The sequence below is a fragment of the Adiantum capillus-veneris genome, chromosome 14 (assembly GCF_014529385.1).
Source record: "Adiantum capillus-veneris isolate H3 chromosome 14, ASM1452938v2, whole genome shotgun sequence".
Lineage (NCBI taxonomy): Eukaryota > Viridiplantae > Streptophyta > Polypodiopsida > Polypodiales > Pteridaceae > Adiantum > Adiantum capillus-veneris.
In genome coordinates, this window is record NC_140944.1 from 96510497 (window position 1) to 96530311 (window position 19815).

The window sequence follows — 19815 nt, forward strand, 5'->3', positions numbered from 1 at the left end:
TCTATATTGTAACTCAACGTCATCAAATAAATAAAAATATTTGGGTCATTTATTATTCTCCACTCTCTATCTTTGTTTTAATCTATTTGGATTTAGATATACACATGTGATGCGGGACCAAGATAATTGTGTACACAGCAATGTTTAGCTGTTAACGTCACCAAATAAATACAGTTATTTGAGTCATTTATTACTATCCACTCTCTATCTTTGTTATAATCAATTTGGTTTTATGTCACAGGAACAGAATAATAGAGATAGACAGCAAAAAGATAGAGAAAGAGATCTTTGTATTGATGAATCTTTGCAGACTTTTACTACAACAGAGGGGCAATTGAATATGGGCGCACTGCGTTGTATGGAGGTCGAACCTCTTGACCACCCCTGAGCTTCAGTTCGCTTGCATGCAGCGTCTCACTCGCACTAGCACTCGCACTCGCACTTGCAGAAGAAGAGATCTGTGAATGATCCCCAAAACGCACCACCTGTCTTTCTTTTCTGATTTTGCCTCCCAAAGCATGCGACCTCCCAAAATAGCTGCTTTTCTATTTTTGGTGTTTGGTCGACTCGACTTGTGCGCCAAGTATACCTGCGAGAATAAGATAAGAACGTGATCGCGAAGCGATCCGTGAAGGTTAGATTTTTGAAACATAAAAAATTTTCAGTTGTCTTCAACTGAACATAACTCCCAAACGGAGCCAAAACAGCCCAAGTCCGGCTCACACAATCTTGTTGCCCTCGTTGCGCTCTTCGACGGCTATGTGATGGAAAATTTTCATAGACTGCTCTAATTGGCTAAAAATCAACCTGCAAAATAGCATTTTCTACAAAAACGATGCAAAAACAGCAAATCCCACTTTTTTTTCTTAATCTTTGGTCCTCAACGAGCATCAAAACATCAAAATCTCTAAAGACTCTGAGAACCAATGTTGTTCCTCATAACACAGGCTTCAATCGCTTCATACATCACTTTTTCCAAAACCCCACGTTAACACCTTGTAAAATGCCCCAGAAAGTGCCTTCCGGATCAAAAAATTTTATTGGAAGAAAACAATCCACACATCCTTCTACACAGTGGACTAACTTTAAAACGACCAAAACTTTCTAGAAAAACAAAATTTATTGCTAAAACACTTCAAAATCAAGTCCTGTTACATTTTAGATATGGACATAAGAGAGAGAGAGAGTGTGTGTGTGTGTGAGAGAGAGAGAGAGAGAAAGAGAGAGGACACATGAGGCAGATTGAGAGAGAGAGAGAGAGAATGAGAATATTGTAGACTAAATTATTTTAGCATGCGATAGCATGAACATGCACCCAAGTCAGAGTAATTGTTTTCTTTTTGGTTCAATTTGATAGAAAACCACATCGCAATGTGGGGGGAGGGGTAGCGATTGGTGGGGTGGAGGAGAAGAGAGAGGGTAGGAGCAGATGGAGAGAGAGAGAGAGAGAGAGAGAGAGAGAGAGAGAGAGAGAGAGAGAGAGAGAGAGAGAGAGAGAGAGAGAGAGAGAGAGAGAGGTGGGGAGGTGTAGGGGCTAGAAAACCATATTGCAATGTGGGGGGTGGTATGTGGAGAAGAGAGAAGTTCTGAGGAGGAGCACACACACACACACACACACAAAGAGAGAGAGAGAGAGAGAGAGAGAGAGAGAGAGAGAGAGAGAGAGAGAGAGAGAGAGATAGATAGATAGATAGATAGTTCTATTATCGTCCTGGGAGGTCAAATATGACCTATGGGACCAAATGAACATGTCACGTGGTGTGAGTGGAGTTCATAAGTGACTCTCGATGCTCAAAAATGGCTGAAATGAGCGTCGCAATAGAGAGTCCACATCGTGGTTGGGAGAGGAAGGTATGTAGGGAGAGCTCATGGCTGAATATATGGGGAAAAGAGGACCTAATGTGGTCAAAAGCTGAGCACTCAAGTAGTGTGTGGTACTCACTCTCTCGCACTTGACGAGGGCATAAGGTGCAAAGTCGATGACACTCCTCGCCAGTGCCCCAACGTCCTGTCTCGCAGCGTAGAGAATGGGAGCTAAGACGAATGGAGGCAATGGTGCGGATCGCACTCAACGGGATGGGCTCAAGGATGTAGGAATGGGTTCGGTTACCTCGTTCCGAGAAGAAGAGAGATTTGTAGTTTGGGGCAACGTGTGTGGTGTAATGGCTGAAGCGAGAACCTCCGGATTTCTCCCAAGCCATGATACATTGGCGTTGTAAGAAGGCCTCATTAACTTGGGAGTCGATCGACGCATCCTTGACCAAGTGACATGCATCCCATCTTCCAAACCATTTCTTGATATCAAGCATCCACCCCGAACTTAGTATTTTGCTCTTGCATGTCTTTTGAACCTTTTGACTTGCTTCATATGCGATTCTAGGAAGTCGATGCAAAGGGCTACGTTGTGTCTTACGCATGTACTCCACAACCCTTTCCATGCCCAAGACCTCAATGGGAAGCGATCCGGACTCAAGAAGTAAGAGCATGTAGGGTGTTTGTGTCTTGACTTGGAGAAAGTTGGTGAGAAAACGCTTTTGGACATTCTCAAACTCTTTCCAAGTAGACTTCCCGATGCTTCCACCCCACACCTCCACTCCATAAAGAAGCACCGGTGTCACCAATGTGTCAAAGAGGTACTTTTTGAGAGCCCAACACTTGATCTCTCCTGCATTGCACATGTTCTCAAATGCATAATAAGCCCTCTTTCCGGCTTCCAAGCGACGCATTGCACAATCCTTCCATTTATGATTGGATGGAACCTCAAGGCCAAGGTACTTGAAGTGATCTACCACTTCAAGTTTCTCATTGTTGTATACAATGCATGGATTTTCGTCATTGAGGGTCTTTACAAGCATAACCTTGTTTTTGGATCCATTCACGATCAGCCCGCTATGTAGGCAAAAGCGTTCCAAGACACTCATAAGCTTTTGTGCATCTTCTAAGGTATGTGCCAAGAGCACTACATCATCGGCATAAAGCAAAAGCATGATCACCGCATTTCCAATCTTAACCTCTTCTATGCCTTCTTGCTGCATAAAATCAAGAACCATGTATTCCAATTCATCAATGAGTAGCCCAAAGAGGGTTGGGGAAAGTGGGCATCCTTGTTTGACACCAATAGTGCTTGCAAAAAATTCTGAAATTCCATCTCCCATACGTAATCGACATATCACTTTTTGGTAGATGCGAAAGACTGCATGCATAAATTCTCTCGGCACTTGAAGGCTTTGCATACGTCTCCAAAGATTTCCTCGCGGTACCATGTCAAAAGCTTTCTTGAAATCCACAAAGCAACAATACAATTTTTTTCCTTTCAATCGAGACGCTTCCATAAGAACTCGAAGAGTGACAAGGTGATCAATAGTTCTATGATGCTTTCGAAAACCTGCTTGGCCAAGCGCACGTTTGCCATTCTTTTCAGCCCATTCACTTATCTTCATCTCCATGATATATCCAAATAACTTTGCCATCAAAGAACCAACCATTATAGTGCGATAGTTGTTCACATTGTTTACATCTCCTCCTTTGTGCAAAGGTTTGATCCAATTTGCACTCCAATCATGAGGCATGCCATACTGAAGTGCAAGGTTAAACATATCGCATATCCAATATCGTGTTTTCTTGCTTGTCCATTTAATCATTTCAGCCTTGACACCTTGAAGGTCACCTGCCTTGCGAGTAGCAAGTTTCTCAAGCGCGCGGCATACATCTTCAATGGTAAAGAAGGGAGACATAAATGGAAGGGAGCTACAACCCTCCATCTTATCAACATTGGGTTGCTCATAGAGGTTCTTACAATGCATATACATATCCTCAAGAGTCAAGTCACCAAAGCTCTCAACGCGCTTGCCTTTTAGATTTTGCCAAAACTTGCCACATGCATGTGCTTTCTCTTGTGCTAAAAGAAGTTGTTTTTCGACTTCCCACCTTCTCCTCTTCTTTTGAACAAGTGCTTTGTATGTGTGTGAACATTCCAAGTAAACTTCCTTGTCTTTGATTGCATCCAATCTTAGCAAGTGTTTTCGGGCTTGACTACATTCCATGTCAAACCATTTCTTCTTGGTGCTACCCTTCTTAGACCTTTTGCAAGACATGTGTTTCACCGAAAAGCATTCCTTCGCACAAGAGAAAATTACTTCTTTGAAAACTTTCCACTTGCATTCTAATGTTGGGCTCCCTTGATGCTCTATCATGCTTAACATTTGGTCCACCATATCAGCATATATAAGTGCTCGTTTGAAGTCTAGACGTAGGTACAAATGATTCACATCATGATTGGAGGCTACATGCTCGGGCCGTTTACCACACTTGAGGTCAATACATAACATCCTATGATCCGATTCTGGATTCCATTCACCAAGTGTAAAGCTTTGTATGCATTCTAGAGTGGCTTCTGAGAACAACATATAGTCAATCACGCTAGCACCATTGTGCTTTCTACATATATGTAAAGTCATTGGTGCCTTGCCATAAAGATACACCATTTGCAATGAGCATTCCGGTACTATTGCACATATGTAGAAGTGACTTTCCATAGTGATCCACTTCTTTTGCATCATTAGAACTTCGGTTATACATGTATGAGTCATCCACTCTTCTTGATACATGCGGCATGTCGACTTGTTGTGTGTCGTGTTGTAACATATTTGTGCGAGCATTCATGTCTCCAAAAACAATGACTTCACCTTGATCCTTGTAATGAGCAATGTCTTCCTCTAGTTCAACAAAGGGCTGATCTCTATCCATATTCAAGCGAGCATAAAAGTTGGAGTCATAGTGAGGAATGTAGCAGCCGGCCACAAACATGACTTGACCATTTGGTGGGTTGATTTTCAGCCATAAGTAGCGTTTATACTTATCTTCTTTGACAATGGAAACATCTTTGAAACCCTTTTTGGTCATACATGCTACGCCTCCTTGGCCTCTTCGTTGCTTTGCATTTTTGGCCCACATCAAAGAATGTACATCGTATTTGTCAAATCCAAGAATTCGTTGCGCATCATGCTCCCATGTTTCGACAAGAAGGATCACATCGGAGTCATTGGTAAGCTCATCAATGCCAATTCCCGCATTCCATGGATACCCGTTACAATTCCAAAAGCTTATTCGCAAGCGTGAGTTGGTCTCATAGATCATGTGTCCCTATTTGTTGGGTGGACTTGCATCCTCCTCAAGTGACTTTTCTTCTTGAGATGATACCTTAACCTTCTTGCTTCTTTCCTCGTATGCTTTGCGACGTACATTTTGTTGCATAAGAGTGCGATCCTCATATACATTACAACCCGTTCCTTTGAGGTAGATCCAACCATTGTCAAGGATGATCTTTCTCTTTACCTCATCAGCCATGGTACATACAATAGGTCTTTCTCCCGAGCGAGGGACTCCTTGTTTTCCAACTCGATGTGCACCATAAGCCATGATTCCTGACATGCCAAAGTGTGTAGCAAAAAACTCTTCAATAGCAACCGCAAGAGATTGGGGTGTTTCCATGCTTTCCTCCTTGATTCCACGAATGACGATGTTCTTTGAGCGTTTTTGTCGTTCTTGCAATTCTTGAGTGTCCACATTCTCTACATTCTTTGCTTGGACAACGGCTTGCGTGATAGGAGATGTAGAAACCACATTATCCTTACATATATCAGCCCATGATTTGGATGCATTTCTCATCTCACATACATCATGTCGTATTGTATCTATCGTTTCCTCTTTCAATACATGATCACTCTCAACTTTGCTCAAGCGCTCTTTCACTACATTCATGTCCACAAGAGAGCGTTTACATTCTTGAACTTCATTCTCAAGATGCATCAAGCGTGTTGTTTGCATTTCAAGAACCTTCTTGAGGTGCTCATTCTCCACAACGAGAACTCTTAAAGTACCATTCTCCATTGCCAGTGCGCGCAACTCTTCACCTTGCTTGTTGACGGTTTCTTGTAATGAGATCAAGTAAGCCATGATCATTGCTTCCGTTGTTCTAGACGATGTGGTTGGATTAGCATCAAAATTCTTTGGAGATTTTGCATCATTCTCCATGGCGAGTGTGGCTTTTCCACCCTTGCGAGTTTTGTCTGACATTGCCTTCAAGTCGGCAACAAAAACGCAAAGTTTTGACAGTTTTTTCAGTTCTGAGATGCTGTTACAGCAAAGCCTTCCATTACACAGAAAAATTTTGTCTTTACATCAATGCGTAAAGGGCTTCGTGCTCTTCGATTGAGGCTATAGATCACCTAAATCGGAATTCGGATGAGCAAGTTATGGTCAAAAGAGGGAGAGAGAGGGAGAGAGAGAGAGAGTAAGCACGATATATTGGGGGAGAGGGAAAGACAAAGGACACATGAGGCAGAGAGAGAGAGAGAGAGAGAGAGAGAGAGAGAGAGAGAGAAGAGAGAGGGAGGAATGAGGTAGAGGAGAGAGAGAGAGAGAGGGGGCGGTTTAGGGGTTAGAAAACCATATTGCAATGTGGGCGGCGATATGGGGATTAGTGTGGTAAAGGAGAAGAGAGAAGTTCTGAGGAGGAGCACACACACACACACACACACACACACACAAAGAGAGAGAGAGAGAGAGAGAGAGAGTAAGGATGGTTTAGTTGGGGAGAGGGAAAGATAGAGGACACATGAGGAGGCAGATTGAGAGAGAGAGAGAGAGAGAGAGAGAGAGAGAGAGAGAGAGAGAGAGAGAGAGAGATAGAGATAGAGATAGATTTATTATCGTCCTCGGAGGTCAAATATGACCTATGGGACCAAAGTTACATGTGATGTAGTATGTGTATGGCTGATGAGTGACTCTCTATGCTTCAAAATTGTAGTGATGAGAGTCGCAATTGAGAGCCCACACTTTGGCTGGGAGAGGAAAGTGTGTAGGTCTAAGTTATGGCTGAAAATGTGAGAGAAGCAAGTTTGGATGTGACCAAAAGCTGAGCACTCTAGTAGTGTGTCGTACTCAGACTCTCGAACTTGCAATGAGCATAATGTGCACAGTCGATTTGACTCTTCTCCATTGCCCCAATGCCCTATCTCGCATCGAAGGAAATGGGAGCTAAGCCGAATCGCTGTGATAGTGCATATCGCGGACAAGGGAATAGGCTCAAGCATGTAAGTGTGAGTACGGCTTCCTCTCTCAGCGAAGAACATGGTTTTGTAGTTGGGGGCAATATGGGTGGTGTAATGTATGAAGCGTGACCCATCGGATTTCTCCCTAGCCGTAATACGTTGGCGTTGTAGAAAAGCTTCATTCACTTGAGAGTCAATTGAAGCATCATGTAGCAAGTGTAATGCATCCCATCTCCCAAACCACTTCTTTATGTCTTGCATCCATCCCGTGCTCAAGATCTTGCTTTTATGCGTCTTTTGAACTTTTTTGCTTGCTTCCCATGCAATTGTAGGAAGTCGATGTGAGGGGTTTTGACGCATCTTTATCATGTACTCCACAACCCTTTCCATGCCCATAACCTCAATTGGAAGAGATCCCGACTCAAGAAGTAGGAGCATATATGGTGTTTGTGTCTTAACTTGGAGAAAGTTTGTAAGAAAACGCTTTTGGACATTCTCAAACTCTTTCCAAGTAGACTTTGAGATGCTCCCGCCCCACACTTCAACTCCATAAAGAAGAACCGGTGTCACCAATGCATCAAAAAGATACTTCTTGAGAACCCAACACTTGATGTTTCCCGCATTACACATGTTCTCAAATGCATAATATGCTCTCTTTCCCGCTTCCAAACGACGCATAGCAAATTCATGCCACTTGTGATTGGATGGAACCTCAAGGCCAAGGTACTTAAAGCTCTCAACAACTTCAAGTGTCTCATTGTTGTACACAATGCATGGTTTCTCCTTATGGTTGGTTTTCACAAGCATAACCTTTGTTTTGGATTCATTTACAGTCAGCCCACTATGCAAGCAAAAGTTCTCAAGGACAACCATAAGCTTTTGTGCATCTTCTAAAGTGTGTGCTAGAAGCACTATATCATCCGCATACAACAAAAGCATGATTACCGCATTGCAAATAGTGACCTCTTCAATGCCTTCTTCTTGCATAAAGTCAAGTACCATTTATTCCAATTGATCGATGCATAGACCAAAGACAGTTGGTGACAATGGACATCCTTGTTTAACCCCAATAGTGCTTACAAAAATTTCTGAAATTTCTCTTCCCATGCGCAATTGATAAATCACCTTCTCATAGATTCGAGAAACTACAAGCATAAACTCACTTGGCACTTGGAGTTCTTCCATCCTTCTCCACAAATTGTTACGTGGAATCATATCAAAGGCTTTCTTAAAGTCCACAAAACAACAATACATTTGCTTACCTTTCAACCGACTTTCCTCCATGAGAGCACGAAGAGTGACAAGATGATCAATGGTGCTATGGCATCGACAAGAACACGCTTGTCCCTTTGCACGCTTGCCATTCTCTTCAGCCCAATCACTCAATTTCATCTCCATTATGCACCCAAACAACTTTGCCATAAGAGACCCAATCATTATAGTCCGGTAGTTGCTTACATTCTTTACATCCCCTCCTTTATGCAAAGGCTTAACCCAATTAGTACTCCAACCATAAGGCATACCATGTTGAAGTGCAAGGTTGAACATATCACACATCCACTCATGGGTAAACTCTCCCGTCCATTTGATCATCTCCGGCTTGATACCTTGAAGATCTCTCGCTTTGCGAGTGGCCAACTTTTCAAGCCCACCGCATATATCCTCAATAGTAAAAAAAGAGGGCATACATGGGAGTGAACCATAAAATGGCATTTTTTCAGCATTTTCTTTCTCATATAATTGCCTACAATGTGTGTACATATCCACTAGAATCAAGTTACCAAAATTCTCAACCCGCTTGCCCCTCAACTTTCTCCAAAATCTTCCACATGCATGTGCCTTTTCTTGGACTTGAAATTCTTGTTGCTTTACTTCCCATCTTCTTCTCTTCTTTTAAATCAATTCCTTATATGTATGCAAATGACTTTGATAGTTGTCTTTGTCCATAGTTGCATCAAGCTTTATCAAGGACTTTCGAGCATCTTGACATTCTTTATCAAACCACCTTTTGTGTGATCTATCTTTGTTGATACCATGGAGATGCTTTATGGCAAAGCATTCTTCTGCACAAGAACAAATAGCTTTCTTGAAAGCTTCCCATCTAGTTTCCAATGGTGCATCACATTGAAGCTTTGTCATCCATAATTTTTGCTCAACCATTTCAATGTACATGGGTGCCCGTTTGAAATCCATACATAGTGATAACTTCTCTTTCCTTTGTCTGAGATTATCATGCTTAGTTTCGTCTCCACATGAAAGGTCAATACAAAAGGTGCCATGGTTGGATTCCGGGGTCCATTGACCAAACATAAAACTCTTTATGCGATACATGATGGCTTCAGAGAGTAGCATATAGTCAATCACACTATCCCCATTATGTCTCCTACATGTAAATCCATTGGTTCCACTCCACAAAGATACACCATTGGCAATGAGCATACCTGTGCTATTACACATGTGTAAAAGTAACTTTCCATAGTGATCCGGCTCTTTCTCATCCATTGAAGTACGATCATACAAGTGAACTTCCTCCAAGTCCCTTGAAATGTATGGCATGTCAAATTGTTAAGTATCATGTTGCAATGTTTTTGTGCGAGCATTCATATCCCTAAATACAATAACACCACCTTCACCTTTGAAATAAGCAATTTCCTCTTCTAAATCAGAAAATGGTTGATCTCTATCCATGCAAGCATAAAAGGGAGAATCATGATAAGGAATGTAGCAACCAGCTACAAAAATGGGTGGTCTTTTTGGTGTCATAATTTTCAGCCATACATAACGTTTGTACTTGTCATCTTTTACAATTGATACAAAATCTTCCAATCCTTTCTTAACCATACATGCTACCCCTCCTTGTCCTCTTCGTTGCTTGAGATTCTTTGACCACATCAATGAATGTACATTGTAATCCTCCAAGCCGTTAATCCTTTGTGTATCATGCTCCCAAGTTTCAACAAGAAGTACAACATCGGCTTTGCTTCTTAGTTCATCAATGCCAACCCCCGCATTCCATGGGTATCCATTACAATTCCAAAAGCATATTTTCAATTGTAACTCGATCTCATAGGTCACGCATCCCTATTTTCTTGAGGGACTTGCCTCCTCCTTGGGCACATTTTCTTCATGAGAGATCTCTTTGTTTTTATTATTCTTTTTCTCATATGCCTTGCGACGCATATTTTGTTGCTTAATAGTGCGATCTTCACATACAAAACATTTTGTATCCCTCAAATAGATCCAACTATTATCAAGGATAATCTTTCGCTTGGTCTCATCCGGCATGGTGCATACAATTGGCCGTTCTCCCGAGCGAGGATCTCCTTGCTTCCCCACTCTATGTGCTCCATAGACCATAACTCCGGACATGCCAAAGTGGGTTTTGAAGAAATCTTCAATAACAATGGCAAGAGAAGAAGGTGTCTATAACTTCTCTTCAGGAATTCCACGAATAACAATGTTCTTGGAACGTCGCTCCCGTTCCTTCAACTCCTCCACATTCACATCCTCAACATTCTTTGTTTGAACCATAGCTTGCATGAGTGAGGAATTAGAAACCACATTGCTACTACATACATCAGCCCAAGTCTTGTTTGTGCATACATTTTTCATGTCGCATACATCCCCGCTCATAGTGTCAAATTTCTCCTCTTTCAATACATGGTCATGCACTACTTTGCTCATCCGCTCCTTCAAAGCATTCCAGTCCTCAAGAGAGCGTTTACATTCCTTGACTTCCTCTTCAAGTTGCATCAAACCTGTTGTTTGAAACTTGAAGAATGGGACAACAACATGTGCCGAATAAACCCTACAAGGGGGCTATAACTGCATAATGCAGAAACTTATTTTGGACAGCACATCACAAATTTCTTGGCTCCGACATGACCTTGTATTTTCTTTGAAGAGCAAACATAGTTTATGCATCCTACATAAAAAATAAAACCAAAAGAAACAAAACCGAAACAGATGCGTACCTGAATCGAAGTGGAAAGCACCTGCCTAAATTTCCCGCCGGCAAAGGCCTAGGAACACTACCTTGGGTGTTGCCTTTGTAAACTAGACCCCTTGGGTAAAATCAGCATTGTCAAACCCCTAGGTTAAACGTTGTAGGAAAACTGCTCAACTAGTAGACGATAGTACCTTAATTCAACTTGGAAGTTGAAATTATCCACGAGTCCGTGGCAGCTTATGGACTTCTTTCCTTGAAAAAGCAAGTGAAGACTCTAAGAATTGACCAACACACTTAATAAGTGATTTAATAATCATGAGCTCGGTCTTACCCCAAAATGGACTCATATAGACACTCGTAGTGCTAGAGATAAAACATGAGATCCACTAAAGTTGGAATCGTATTCACAAATAGATATTTTTCGGACCCAAAACTCCATAATCTTGGGTTTTTGTGAACAACCGTGCTGTCTAAAATGCATGCGTCATCTATAAACATTGGTAGAGATAAGCCCTTACGAATTTAAGTCGTTCAAGAACTCAATTGGATTTTTACACTCAAAGTGTGTAGTGCTAAAATAATGCCCAAAAAATCACTAATGGCAAGACTCTTGCTTGTCCATTGTAATCGATGGTGGGTACTTAACTGGATAGAAGTGTTTGATTTTGAAATCAATCACTCATAGACTACAACTAATTGGCTCTTCGCCATGCCAAAATAGGTGTCAAAAGATGGAGCTTAGCCTATCCTGTTTTACTGCCCTACCCGCATAGAAGTTGGAAAGAGAGAGAGAGACAGAGAATGTTGGGATGAGAAAATCCCCTTATTCTAATGTGTTGTATACCCTTGTCAAATGCTCCAGTGCAGAACATGTCTTTGTCATAGATGATCCTATAAGTGTACATCAGTGTAATTGTACGACAGGCACTAGAAGTCACATCTTGAACCACCTACCTTGTATGTGATTGTGACTATCTGAAAACAGCAACAACTGAGCTCGTCCTTGATACAGTAGCTAGTGCTATAGCAGAAGCGTATACAATGATGGAGTGTCATACGTCCAACGGACTAGTACACCGTGCATACATAGCAAAAAAGAGAATAATAAGTCCTTGGCGTCAGCGAGAGTCTCAACCTTGTAAGCCGTTGGTATACATGGCATGTACGATTACACTGGCATGATACATCATAGTGTGCTTGCAAAAACCGTGAGCTTATATCCATATAGTGCTAAAGATGTGTTCCATTAGCATCGAGCTGAAGTCAATCGAGAATACCGTGGGAAAGAAGAGAAGTAGTGCCTCACATGAAGACAAGCAAAGCACTTTGCTTTGTACAGTTGCTTCATATGGAGTCTTCCCAAGCACTTTGATTTGCACTGCAGAGAGATCTTTTCCAAAATGAAAATTAAAACATAGACAAAAACAAACATAACTGGAGATTGACCAACGTTGTCGCCCTGTTGTGGATGCAAGTTGTCGTGACTTTTTGAGATAAAAGCTCGCTAAAATTTGGCTCATAACCATATTTGTTGCGTGAGTGAGGTAGTTACGTCCTCTGTGAATTAAAAGCCTACAGAAGTCTTGGCAAGTTTTCCTAAGTTCATATGCTATTAGCATATTCCCAACTTTGGAAACCGCTATGCCAAATGTCAAAAGGGAAGCCATGCTTCACATAAGGTATGGAGCCGTGCTCCATTGTTGGAGGATCATAATCTAGGTCAACTACATCGATGGCAGACAACAGGCCTAGGAGATCTCTCCTAGCATTGCTTGCCAACATCGTGAAAGAATGAGTAGTGATCGGCCTTGCCGAGTACCGTAACCTTGAAAATCACAGGCCATGCCTGACTTGCTTTTACGTGCCGAAGGGTGGAATAAACCATGGCTGTGTAACCCAACCAGACAATGTTGGCTACACAAGCTTTCCACATAAGCACCATGTAGAGAGCCTTGCTTCTTCACAATACGAATGATAGGTCATCACTCGTCAGCCTTGCTGAATTCCTATTCCTACAAGGCACAGGCCTTGCCTGTACGTTGTGAAGGATTGGGGGACTGGCCTCTACAACACCTCAAACCAACACCAAGAAAAGATTATGAAGAGTATAGCTCTCTCAAGATAATATGGGCTGATCTTCTCTCACGAATTTTGACAGCCTCACTCGCACGCAGCCTCGACTAGCTTCGACTAGCTTCCCTCTACACAGCTACAACTCCCACTACACTCCATTGCACTCAAAGACACCAAGGAGGCAATAAAATCAAGGAAAAAAGTGAGAAAAAAAACATGGAAATCTCTGCACTTCTGACCATAACTCAAAGAGCTTCACTTCTTTTCAAACGCCCTTCCATGTGCTAGTAGGGCTTCCATAGGCGCTCTCATATATACACATAGCTTGACCAAAACCCACTCAAATCAAGCTTAATTTGAAAACCCACAAAGTTCAGCAAAAAAAATCAAAAAAAGTGATGGAAAAATTGGGGGAAACCTTGCCCTTTGATATATGTACAAGCAATGCATTGCAGCACATAGTTTACCCTCGACTAGCTGCACCACAAGGAGCTGCACACACCATAGCCACCATACCTCAAAACAAGATGAAGAAAGGTCAATATGCAGAGCTAAGCACCCAATTTCATCAGCCCATTGAGGAGAGAAACACTCTCAACTCACCACATCGGGCCCTCGACTAGCAAGACAGGCTGCTCTACTCCCAAACGCCTGTATCCCTCGCGGCAATCAGGGCTTTTTGCTGCTAGATCTTCCTCTGTCAAATCCTCCACTCACTCACGACCTCAAGCTGATAAAAACTCAGTTTTGTTCATAATTTTCAAGAACTAAGTGACTCTTTCAAGTTTCGACACGTCTATGTCCAAAACAGCAAAACTATGCACCCTGCACAACTGGCCTGCATGCGTAGAGATAGCTGGCACACACCGCCTTTGTACACTTTGTACAAGCATGCTTTATTTACATATAAGGGACCCAAAAGCATTAAAAAAACCTTTCCAAAGTCCTTGGGGTGTCTTGCATCATTCCGTAAAAACACGTCACATAGTGCTTACATGAACAATGTACCTTTGACATACAGAGACTGCTCCAGTCTACTGAATGATGCATTGCTGGTCAAAACAAAATTGGAAGAAACTTGACTGCGTGAGATCCACCGCCTCCTCTATAAGACGCCAGATTGAAAGAACATAATTTCAACAATCCATATCTAGTGCAACCATAGAACAAAGCGTACCTGGATTGTAACCGTTAACAGTGCCAAACTCGTATTGGGCAATTTGTCGTCCCTTTGGCTTGAAGAGTGCTAACCTAGTAGCTGAAAATTTGTCTTCGCAATGGCTTGGAGCCTTTCTCCTTGCTACATGATGCATTTGCACTTTGTGCCTCGTCCAAAGGCAACAAGGAGTGGATCGACATCACGTGAGAGATTACGAAGCCATGCTATCATAATCAACCTATTCAATAACATTGCAAAACAGTCAAAATATCTATGTTGCTTGCATGCCTTGCATGTTAGTCAACCTTGCCTTGCATCAAAATTGAATCTGTGAAGAGATCTCCATAGAATCCCGATGATCCACTCGAATGCGCCTTGCTCCCAATTTATGAGATCCCAAGAATTAATGTAATACCATCCAAAACCGTTGACTTTGGTTTCCAACCATGCATGCTTTGCCATGACTGTCCTTGCAGGGTTGGCCATGATGAAGCCCTTGCGTTTTTTTAGGGATTTTTGTCGAGTAGTAGGATTCTTGCTTAGGGTGCGAGAGATCCCAAGTTCAATACTTTGAATATCGATCGGCGGAGTTTCCCATGTCGATGCCATGCCTGTTGCTTTCCGGTCTTGCTGGTGGACCTCAGGAGGGACCACATAGCGGAGAATAGGAGCAAAAGTGTGTGGGGGGGGGGGGGGGGGGGGGGGGAGAGGGGGACACGGCCCCTGGGCACCCTCCCTTCTTCTTCAAAAATAACCTAATGTCCTTTGCCTTGGGATGCCCACTGTGTGAAAAAAAAGCATGCCTACGATGGTGGGCCGGTGACGAGCAGCATGTTGCAGAATAAAGGAGGTAGAGATGCCGTGCGGGGCTTGCACCCGTTGGAGATGCTAATGCAGCGGGACTTGCTCCCCTTGTCCTCGTAACCCCGAAGACGTCACTCTTGCCTACTGTTGACACTGTCGACCCATCCCCTCCCCGACTAAGGGTGCTTGTCCATGGTCTTCAAGCTACCTCCCTTTGCGTGCTAAGCAGCCATGCCCGCCTGCGAGGTGCTTTCAGTCCTCATGTTTGCATGAACATGCAAAAGCATGCCCCGAATCTCATGAGCACCACGGCTTGATTCCCAAAACTCATGGCTCTAATACTAGTGAAATGCCCAGGGAAATGCGTGGCTTGGATTCACCGCCCAACCTCCCTTATATAGCCCCTGGCTACTAAATCCGCTATTCCACACTTGCATTCGGTCACTTACTAGCCAGGTCTGTGACCTCCCTTGGGTATGCCCTTGTCATGGCAATTAAGTATCTAGTTTACTGTTTACGACAACACCATTCTTGAGTGTGCTTGTGATAAATATATCCGTTTTGTAAAGATTTTGATACCTATGGCAAGCATGTATGTACTTGTAGTCTTGATCTAGTTAGGAATACTACAGTCCAAAAAATCCTAGCTAAAGGACTTAACCACATACCCACTTTTCCTAAAAACCCATATCTTGCTCTATCAGCTTTACTTAGTTGTCTAACTAACCTTGTTAGTACTCTCTAGTTGGAGAAGACAATCCTACTGGACTTAACAGATTTGGTTGAGAAATGTTTTATGTTCCAAAAAATCTCACTCTTACCATATAACTAGTTATCTACTGAAAGCAAATGGATCACACCACAATTGGCTATTGAACTTCAAAAGCTTTCACATGATTGGTTTATAGTAGGGCTAGATAAAAGTTCGAACTGTCCCACTCTTTTATGCAAAAACTTGGCTTGGAAAATAGCCTAATCTTAGGTTTATGGGAAGAAATTCACACCACTTTACACCTCTATGTATGAGGTCACTAATACAATTTCAAAACATCAAGATATATTAGGCTAGTTTTCTCAAGATACCAAACTTCCAGTACTTTTTCCCACCTATAAACTACACAAGCATAAATTCAGATGGATATTTGATGCTTTGAATGGTAATTTTACTAACATTACAAAGGATATCACACTTTTCCTTGACTTAGTACTTTCAAAATTTGAATTTGTCTACGTCTCTAAGCAACAAATCTTCTCTAACTTTCTCCATATACACTATAATCCTTTTTGGCTACTAAAAAAATCCACAAAAGTTAGTCTTAACCTTCTTAAACAGATTTTTCATCTCTTCACAGCTAATATTACTCAATGCTATGAGAACATATCCTCGAAAGGAGAATTAGGATTGAAAGATGTTCTATTACAAATGATTATGCTTGCCTTTAAACATGCTAGAAAGACGTGTGCATGTCTCTCTCCAGAAAACCTAGATGGATCAAGAAAAAACAGTCCTCTCATCCATTACCATTCGATGAGGATAAACTATTTTAAAATATATTTTGGGTCCTTGATAACTGCACTATTCTTTTCGGAGGACACTGCTTTAACCAAAGCCTAGGCATTCCCATGGGTTTTTCATGCTCATCTCTTATGTGTAATTTATACTTGGCCTTCTTTGAATACAATTGGTTTCTCAAAACCATGGGTGACAAAGACAACTATCACAAACTTTCACTATTTAAACACACTTATAGATATATGGATGACATATTAAGCCTCAACAATAAAACATTCTCGGAAGAAATCAATCATATTTACCCTCGGAGCAGGGATTTCAAAATGACGTGATCACACTATAATTTAAGGTTAATAACAATAGAAATGCAAAATAACAAATATTTTGTTAATTTACATTCATCTTTTTTTACTCCGCCAGGGAGACCTGGAGACCGGCTCGTAGCCTGCCGGGCTAATTAGTTGGCCCTCCGGGCTAGTGAGTCTTCCCGGAGGTCACGCCGGGTAAAGCTATTTGCCGTCGGGCCCGCTGTAGCTCAGTATGCTATCTCTTCTTTCAAGTATTATTCAAACCAAACATTAGTTTTATAATCAATATCACACACAAGCGTAGTAGTGAAGTCTGAAGGGAATAAACCTCAATCTACTCAAACATGAGCAAGCAAATACAATGGTGAATCAAATATGTGATTAGTCCATCCCAAAAGTAGAGATATCGACCCAAAGATTCACCTTCCTACCTCCTTTCATGAATCAGTCCAGTCCAAAAAAGAACTAATGACCCATGATTGGAGCTCTAATCGAAATAGCAAGCAAATACAGTGGTGAATCAAACATGTGATCAGTCCATCCCAAAAGTAGAGATATCGACCCAAAGATTCACCTTCCTACCTCCTTTCAGGAATCAGTCCAGTCCAAAAAAGAACTAATGACCCATGATTGGAGCTCTAATCGGAATAGCAAGCAAATACAGCGGTGAATCAAACATGTGATCAGTCCATCCCAAAAGTAGAGATATCGACCCAAAGATTCATCTTTCTACCTCCTTTCATGATTCAGTCGAGTTCCAAAAAGAACTAATGACCCATGATTGGAGCTCTAATCGGAATAGCAAGCAAATACAGTGGGGTGAATCAAACATGTAATCAGTCCACTCCAAAAGTAGAGATATCCACCCAAAGATTCACCTTTCTATCTCTTTTCAAGAATCAGTTCAGTCCAAAAAAGAACTAATGACGCATGATAGAAGTTCTAATTAATATAGCAATCAATTTAGCAAATATAACGGTGAACCAAACATAATATCAATCCATCCCAAATGTAGAGATACCGACCCAAAGATTCACCTTTCTACCTCCTTTCAAGAATCAGTTCAGTCCAAAAAAGAACTAATGATCCATGATCAGAGTTACATTAAGTTTTAATTTTTTTTAAGACTATTCATTTTTTTACCTTTAGTTTTTCTTCTAAATTTTAAAGGATGACCAAATTTAGAGGAAGAGGTGATGTGATGTGAAGGGTTATAGAGCCGCCAAATATGGAGGGGGTACACGACGGGCCCGGCGAGATTCTTGCTTGTCCCGTCGGGCCCGCCGGGTTTCATACTAAACCCGACGGGTCTGCCGAGATTGTTGGTTGTCCCACCGGTTCTACGTTTTCTACCGGTTTTCGTAGGTCATGACATTAGATATGTTATTAACATGAAAAAAATAGTGACAATAACAACAATAATTAACATTTAACAAAATGCGTCATCACGTCATTAAAATCCCTGCCTCGGAGGGTGCAATATGTAACCATGCTAATGTATAACATGAGTTCAAAAGGAGGGGTTTTAAATTGCAACAAATTTAGGCAATTTAACAGACATAAGGGGTTTTTATATCTATTTTTAATTCATTTATACATCTTAAAAGAGGGGTATTTTAGTACCCCACGAACGTACGTTATATAGGGGGTATTGTATGGTGAATCCCTGGAATATTTACCCTAACTGCCTAAAACTAGAACCAACATATGGCAAGGCTTTAAAACATCAACCATCTTTTTTTCTACTTCGGTACAATTACACTCCATAACCCTTGTGTGGGAGGTTATGACCAATAGTTTTCTTGGAAGAGGGAGCTATTAGATATCCCACCCATTGACTTCTTTAAAAAAAATAGTAATCAACCACACAAAGATGCTTTTATTACATGCATCGGCCTCCTATACTTGATTATGTACTCCTTGTCTAACTACTTCTTGGCATGGATATATATCAAGATACTTATCCACAAGTTTTGCCTTAATGGATTCAAGAGAAGAGACATAATTAACAAAATCATAAAATCTATTTCTCAAAATGATTGGCATGGCCTACATTTTAACCATACTAGCCTCATTTCTCTAATTAGGTAGTTGGCCCATTCACAATGGGCTTACTATCGACCCATTGTGTATGGTGCTGATAGACGCAAAGCGGACCCAGAACCCCGACGACCTCTAAAAGGCCGGGGGCCGAATGGCGCGCCTAGAGCCTGCCACGGTAAAGTGAACAGGGGGCACCACCTAGCTTTGAGTGGCTAGGATGCAAAACCACGATGATATGAACACCACAAGCGTACACACCGAGAGAGAGAGAGAGAGAGAGAGAGAGAGAGAGAGAGAGAGAGAGAGAGAGAGAGAGAGAGAGAGAGAGAGAGAGAGAGAGAATATCTGCAAATGACAAAAACCCTCGGGGGTGTGAGGGTGAATTATTTCTGCAATATTTACAAGGTGGCAGGCCGTGGTGGTAGAGAGGTACGGGGAGGAGGCGGTGTAACCTACTTGGTGCATTCTCTAAGGCGGCTCAATGATTGAGAATACTTACCACCAAGAGCGTGCATATGTGTGTGCATCGACCATTAGAGTTGAGAGATAGATGTGGTTCCCTTCGCATGGTGCAATTCTTAAGGCAAACCCAACACACAAGCCCCCTCCCCATGATGGTCATAGTGCCAATCCATTCTACTACACTCTACCAAATGCTCGGTTCCTCATGAATTGCCCCCCTCGATAGTGACCTCTGAGTGCCAATTTATAGGTGTTGGCTGCTTGGATTATGGTAATCCCAGTGTGGTTAGGGTATGCTTAATCGGGGAGACAAAGTAAGTGGTAAGCCCGGTGTGGTTGACCCTTGCTTTGTTTTGGGAGGTTATTAAAAGATGGGAATCTCTAGGTGGGCCTTTGTGACCATCACCTAGAGAGAGGATATTTACAAAAAAATGGAAATTTACAATGGCTCG